The 7,851-nt window shown below is 36.1% G+C and overlaps 1 pseudogene; it reads left to right on the top strand.

The window, feature by feature from the left end:
- The first annotated feature begins 870 nt into the window (after positions 1-870).
- LOC102733298 (small ribosomal subunit protein uS17 pseudogene) lies at positions 871-1,423 on the top strand (annotated as a pseudogene).
- The last annotated feature ends 6,428 nt before the right edge of the window (positions 1,424-7,851 follow it).

The following is a 7,851-nucleotide window of genomic DNA, read 5'->3' as shown; positions in this document are numbered from 1 at the left end:
TACCAGCAACAGGACTTGATACTAAGACTCTTAGCAAAGCAACATCCCATGGCCCTTCTCTTGCTGTTACATAGGGCAAAGGAACGTAGTATTGATAATGGCCAAATCTTGTCTGAACAAAACTCTTTAAACAGAGGCCACAGATAATTGATTTTTCTCAGATTTATGGTGAAAGCCAAATACGTAAAAGTTGAGAATTAAGGGGAGAAGACAGATTTCTTTACAATACATATAAGGAAAAGAGATTTTATCCCATGTGCTCATGCTAATAAATTGCATTTATTATTATACAATATATATTAGATAAGTAAAAATAAAATAAATGATTATTTTTTGGTTAGTCTAGTGAATGGAACTGGTGTTATTTTTTCGTATCTTCTTTCAATATTATCTTTCATCACAGTTAGTTTTCAGATTGTGCGATCCTAGTATTGATCAGTGATGCTCCATCTGGTTTGTGCAGAAACACCAATGCAGCTTTAGAAATACAGATTCCAACCATAGGACCAGCCATAGAGATTCAGATTCAGTAGGTACAGGATGGGGTCTGGAAAAGAGTATGTTTAAACATTTCACAGGTGATTCTGATATACATTTACATTTGAGAACTATTGGGATCAATAAAAATATGAAAGCATACTTTTCCTGTCCCTATGTAATAGTCATTTTTAATAATTGTAATGGCTGAATCAAGTAAATGTATTTTCTTCATCATTTTCCTACTGTTCAAGGTTTCAATGTGTACTATTTTCCCAATGATATATAGCACCATAATGAACACTTTATAAAGCTTTTTTCTTTCTTCCAAATTATTTCCTTAGAAGGAAAATAATAATGTTGTTGAGTACTTTAAAAATTCTCCAAAAGAGGCGGCTGGGAAGATGGCGGACATTCAGACTGAGCACGCCTACCAAAAGCAGCCAACCATCTTTCAAAATAAGAAGAGGGTCCTGCTTGGAGAAACTGGCAAGGAGAAGCTCCCGCGATACTACAAAAATATCGGTCTGGGCTTCAAGACGCCCAAGGAGGCCATTGAGGGCACCTACATTGACAAGAAATGCCCCTTTACTGGTAATGTCTCCATCCGAGGGCGGATTCTTTCTGGTGTGGTGACCAAGATGAAGATGCAGAGAACTATTGTCATCCGCCGAGACTACCTCCACTACATCCGAAAGTACAACCGCTTTGAGAAGCGCCACAAGAACATGTCCGTGCACCTGTCCCCCTGCTTCAGGGATGTCCAGATCGGCGACATCGTCACAGTGGGCGAGTGCCGGCCCTTGAGCAAGACTGTGCGTTTCAACGTGCTCAAAGTCACAAAGGCCGCTGGCACCAGGAAGCAGTTCCAGAAGTTCTGAAACGAGACATCTGTCCACACCCCTGAAGAAAATAAAGTTATTTTCCCAGTAAAAAAAAAAAAAAATTCTCCAAAAGAGAAGGTTAGTACCAACTGGGTATATATTATCTTCATTTCAAGGAGCTTGATTGAGTCGTGTTTTTGAAGAAAGATTATTGAATACATTTTTCCCCCCTTCCTACTCCAAAGTTGAATATTGTGACTTTCTTGTCTCTCTGGCTTATACCCACTCCAGCATATATTTGAAGAAGTGTGTACTGGAAGCAAAATGTTGTAGCGGAAAGTATGGGATTTGGAGGCAAAATCCACAGGCTTCAGTTCCAACTTCAAATAACAATGGGCAGTTTATTCATGAGACTTGAGTTGTCCTCATCTATAAAATAAAAGTGATAATACTTCTACTTTCTTCATGGCGTATTCTGAGGATCAAATGTCATAATGCTTTGTAGATTGTTATACAAATACAAATTGCTTCGACCCAGTAGACTAAAGTTTCCCCAAGTATGTGCCCCAGGCAGGGTACAGAATAATTCCCTAGGGACCAAAGAAGAAATTAGAATTGCTATTTATATTTTCACATCCAGAGAATGAGAGTTGCAAAAGTAGAGTGGTCATTTGTTAACTTCTGGCATCCTGGGACATTTTGCTATTAATATGTGCCCAGGTAAATGGCTTTATGGAATATATTAAATTAAAATGAGAATATTTCCAATATTTCATAATGTGATGGTGACCCTGAGGTTCACTGGTCATCTCATGACAAACCATGAACAAACAAAGGTAAAGAAGAATTGTGCATTTTTCCTTTATGAAAAGCAAATGTGCTGTATTGACTGATGTTCCTGTGATAAAGTGCCTGTCAGTGGCATGCTACTCACCCACTCCTAAAAACCAAAATGAAGCATGTTCAATCTATCCCTTGATTACAAAGGTGAAATTTAATAATAATTGAGAAAATAACTCCCCTTTCCAAAAGAACTCATGCTTTTGTGGGGGACACATTTTGAAAATGGGTGTTTAGAGATATTGCCACCAATACAAGATTTTTTGTCACAGGATATCAAGTGTGACACATACTACTCATCTTAGGCCTCACTTTCATTTAATAAATATTTTTATAAGAACCATGTCTAGAACACAACAAAAACCAAAAAGACATGCAAGGAGACAAGACATACAAGGAGACAAGTCATGAATGAAAAACTTTTAAAAAACTCCTTATCTGTGTGCTTAAGCTTGGAACCAATATTTTTAAATCTGTTTTAAAATCTTCAAAATAAAGAGGTTCAGTGGATTTTAAATCCACCTCACTACCCGCAGCAAATAGAAAAACATAGAACATCTTCTGGTTAGTTTGCAAGAACCGCTGATTGAGATCAGGGAAGATGGACTTTTACTGGTCAAATTTATCAAAAGTCCTTGCAAAATTGCAGGCAGAGTTGAAAATGAGTATCATAATACAGCCAACATTGCAGTCCTTTAATTGGAAGGATGAATCTTAAGGAGATACCTTGGTTAGTCATGAGGATCATTAAAACAAAGTATTAAAATTGAACTTAAAATCAGCCCTTAAATCCCTGATACAAAATAAAACCAACATTTTAAAAATAAGAAAGCATATTCAATCACATCACTCTAACTAGAAATATATTATTATTATTATTGATAATTTTATTTTGGTCAGATTGAGGGCTTTGCATCTTTAATAAGAATTAAACATTACTGATTTATAACTTATATACTTGTATATAATATATAAATAAAAACTCATGTATTAAAAATACATGCTCAAATGTATTCTTTTTCCTAATGGAAGTACACACACAAGAAAATTTAGAACTTGCTACCCTTCAACTAAGAGCTCCTCAAATATTATTCATCATTCTATCACCAGTGTTTGACAAACAGGGTATGTCATTGAAATAATTAATAAAAAAGAGTGGAAGATAGGAATCATTGATATACAGATGGCTACTGGATCGGTAGATGGACATTAGTTGGAAGGACATATTGATGGATAGATGTCACTGTAGTGTTAATTATTAGGAAGTGGTTCAAAAGCAAAGCAAGTCTTGACACCTCTGCCTAGGAGCTTACTATCTAGTTGGGGAGATAAGCACATATATAGAAAATAGTTCACCAGAATCAAGAGGCACTTGGTGATTAAATGCTCAGATAAGTAGAACTGGCATAAATGCAATAGTTATGTACTGTTTCATTTAGTGAACCTAGAGCAAGCAGAGCTGGGTTGGAGGCTTTTCCCTCCCACTCTTCAGCTCTGCATACCAAAGACGTATAAACCCACTGAGCATTAGAGGCATTAATCAACCCCCTAGCTTGGGAAAGGAAATTTCTTGCTTAAAGAATATTTTCTAGTTGTTGCTTTAATCAGTTCAGTGTTTTGGGGGAGAGATTTTCCCCTCTAAAAACTATAATTACAACTTCCATAACCTCAAATCTGGGAATGCCTGCAGGTGATCCCTAGCCTTTCTTCTTGAGACATCGTCACCAAAGGGAGAGAAGAGGCAAAAACAAAGCAAAACAAAACTCTCTAATTTAATTATTGAACACCTCGCATCCTCATAAATTTACCAATCCAGGGAACTGGAAGGGAACATGGACATTCATTTGGAGATTCCCTAGTTTGCCAATGCCATCTTTCATGTGGCAAGGACATGCTTAATGCTGAGGAGATTATGATGAATAAGCAAGCAATTAGGATATAAAATGACTTTTAAAAAAGTGAGAAAAGGATTTAACATTTTTGTGTCGGGCATTGTTTAGGCTTGTTAGTCATGCAGCATGCGTTCATTGGTACCCATTGTGTGCTAGGTATAGTCCTAAGTGTTGATACAGAGATAATCATAAATCACAAAAATCAAGACGGTAAGTGAAACAAATGGATCTATTTGCCTGTCCATTCAGAAATCCTTTAAATGACAGAAAATAAATTTTTTAGAAAGAATAAATTTGACCTGATAACAGACTAGGTACCAATAATCAATGATTCCACTTAAAACAGCTAGAAAATCTGGACAGAATATTCTTAAAAATCTTAAAGGCACCAGATTGCTGACAAGATAGCAAAAAACTCACCATGCCACTACCTGGTAAAGGATAGCAGCCCAGGGAGATGATCTCAGTATCTGGGGCTACTTTTTCCTCTAGGGAAGTATGTCAGTTTTGGAGACAGAGGTTAAAAAGTTTTAGGGCTATAGCACTTTGTCTTTCAAGGAAAATGAGGAGGGGATCCCAGTGAATATCTTTAACTTTGGGTGGGCACTGAATGGAGTATGGATGAATCAGAATTAGGCTCTCTCAGAGATTAGGGACTTAACTTTGAAATGTTTCCATTTCTCAGGTTGGATTTAGGTGATCCTGGAAGACTAGTGTCTCAAAGTTCCTGGAAATGGCAAACAGGTTCTCTCTGGAGGATGATAGACTCATCTTAGGCCTCACTTTCATTTAATAAATATTTTTATAAGAACCATGTCTAGAACACAACAAAAACCAAAAAGACATGCAAGGAGACAAGACATACAAGGAGACAAGTCATGAATGAAAACCAACAAAAGCAAGAGAGAGAACAGCTCCACAGTTGACTTTTAAATTGCCACACTTATCATACTTGGGAGGCTAAGAAACATAGTTAAGAATACCAACAGAAAGCAGAAAACTATACGGAAACCAAATGAAAATTCTAAAATTGGAAAATTCAACAAATAAAATTAAGAACTCTGTGGAAGGAGTTAAGCAGTACATTTGACAACTAAAGAGAGAAATCATAAACTAGAAGATTGCTCAGAAGAAAATATTCAGAATGAAATGAGAGGAAGGAAGGATGAAAAAAATTGGAAGAGACATAAATGAAACTTTGTGAGAACTAACTGATACAAAATTGGAACCCAAGTTCAAACAAAGAACAGGGTATGATATTTGAAGAGACAATGATGGATATTTCAAATTTATGAAAGACATCAGACCATGAAGTCAAGAAGCCCTACAAACCTAAACAGGAAAGATACCAAGGAAAATACACTCAGATACCTTACAGCAATATTGCTCAAAATCAAGTAAGGGATGAAATCTTAAAGGCAGCTGGACCAAAAAGACCCTGTAACCTTCAAAAGAGCAAAAATAAGACTGATGGCCGACTTATCAACAGAAACAATAAAGCTAGAGACAAAGAATTGAGAGCTTATAAGTGCTGAAAAAATGTCAATCTGCCAACCAAGACTACTATACCCATTGAAAATATCTTGTAATAATGAAGGCAAAATAAAGACATTTTCAGAAAAACTGAGAGAGTCTATCACTCACACTAAAAGAAATGTGAAAAATTATTTTTCAGATAAAAGGAAAATTACTCCTTCTATGCATAATTAAAATGATGTATACACACATATTTAAAATACACAATAACAATGTAGATAAGAATAAGAACTTTGCACTGTCCAGGAAGTGCATAATATTTGACTTGGATAAATCAAGGATGCATATTGGATTCACTGGAATAACTGCTGAAATACCTATAAAAGTGAATATAACTTCCATGCTAATAGATGGGAATATGAAGGATATGAGATAATAAAACATTTTTAGTAATCCTAATGAAGGCAAGAAAGAAAAAAAGAGAATATAACAGATAAATGAATAGAAAGTACTAAGATGGTAAGTTAAAGCCCGAATATATGGGTAATCACACTAAATGTCAATAGAATATATATTCCTTTAAAACACATAGATTGTCAGAATGGATTTAAAAAAAAAATCTCAAGCATATGATCGTTAAAAGAGTCATATCTAAAACATAAGGCTGTCTATAGAGCAATTATAACAAAAGAATGAAAACTGAAAAGAAAGGTGGTATCATCATATTTATATCAGACTGAACAGCTTCAAGGCCAAGAATTGCAAGCTGTAAAAAAGGACATTTTGTAATAAAAATAGGTTCAGCTTTCCAGGAAGATACAACAGTTCCAAATTTGTATATACTTACTAACATTGTCTCAAATACATATAAAGTTAAATTTGATGTGACTACAAGGAAAAATACACAAATTTGCTGCCAGAGTGAGAGATTTCAGCATATTTCTCAGTAGCTCATAGAAGCAGGGAAATCTGTAATATTTTTTTATATGGAGAACATAAAGACAATTCAGTCTTTTTTCCAGTATGGTTGATTGAAATTTGCTTTATTATTGATGATATTTCAGGGAAGTTCCTTCCAACTTCATAATTTGCTACTGGCAATGTCAAAGTTGGGAAGAGCTCAATCAAATTTTTTTTGTATGTGAGCTACAAAATTAGGAAGGATTTTCCACAAAGTCCTTTTGCACCTGTTTTTTGGTTAAATCTTCCATGTTTTTGATGCCAGGCACCATATCTCGATGACTGGCATCAAAATTATGGGATATTGGAAAGACTATTCCATCTTAAAGATGGATGTATCTCTCAATAAACAGTTTCTGTGTTCTGGACATTATTTGTCTCATGATTCTTGGTAGGTTGGCAGAGTGAGCAGTAAGAGTATTTCCGAAAGTCATTCCTCTTTGGCGCAGCTAATAGTAATGTAATCACCCATGGAAGTGACTGCAACCACATAAATATATCCCACTAAGCTCACACTGAATGAATCCACATCTTAACTTAAGTTGAATTCCCCAAATGACGCAACTACTCCCACATCAATCAACATGAGGGGAAGCACGAACGAGAGAAGGAGAGACAGTGGTTTTAACCAATTATGGATAAAACATTGTACTTGGTGTATGACTGTATGAATCCTTGGAGAGGCCCCCGCAAGTGAGGAGCCCCAAAGGTTACACTTGATTAACTTCGTAGCAATTCTGCCCTTGCCTGGTACATACCAGGAGCTCAGTAAATATTTGTTGACTGAGTGAATAAAACCTATATGACTCTGATTCTTACCCAGTTGGAACAGATGCTAGCCATTTACAACAGGTACAGCCATCCTGGTGAAAACCAGCTGATTCCTGGCACAGTCCTTCACCCCAATGACTCTTTCAGTGGGATCTCACTGTAGAGTTGCTTCGGCCCAAGAAATTACCTCTGAGGACAGGTTTATCCCTCATATATAATTAAACAGTCTGGATTCAACTTGGGACTGCATCATAGAGCATGACTCTTGAGTTTGTGAAGAAGTCTAGTGGATCCAAATTTAGCCCCTCCGAAATTGCCATCTTGGCCCTAAACATAGTATAAAATTTGGGACAGTTAAATAAGCATTGCCCAGATTTAACAATTTAAAGCCATATCCTCACCAGTGTGCAAGGAACACGGAAAACTCAGCTACCTTGTAATTAAAATCTTTTTTGTATTCTGTTCCACTGAAATCTACTGGTCTATCTCGTACTTTGAATGGCTCTTTTGCCTGGGCATGATTTTGAACAACATGCATTGGTTATTTGGAGAATATTGGCTCACTGAGTTATACAGATCTCCCAGTTGTTGACGTTGTTCATGATACAATA

Source organism: Leptonychotes weddellii, chromosome 4 (assembly GCF_054177405.1).
Source record: "Leptonychotes weddellii isolate Sample4059 chromosome 4, ASM5417740v2, whole genome shotgun sequence".
In the NCBI taxonomy this organism is placed as follows: Eukaryota; Metazoa; Chordata; class Mammalia; order Carnivora; family Phocidae; genus Leptonychotes; species Leptonychotes weddellii.
This window is presented reverse-complemented; position numbering and strand designations above follow the sequence as displayed.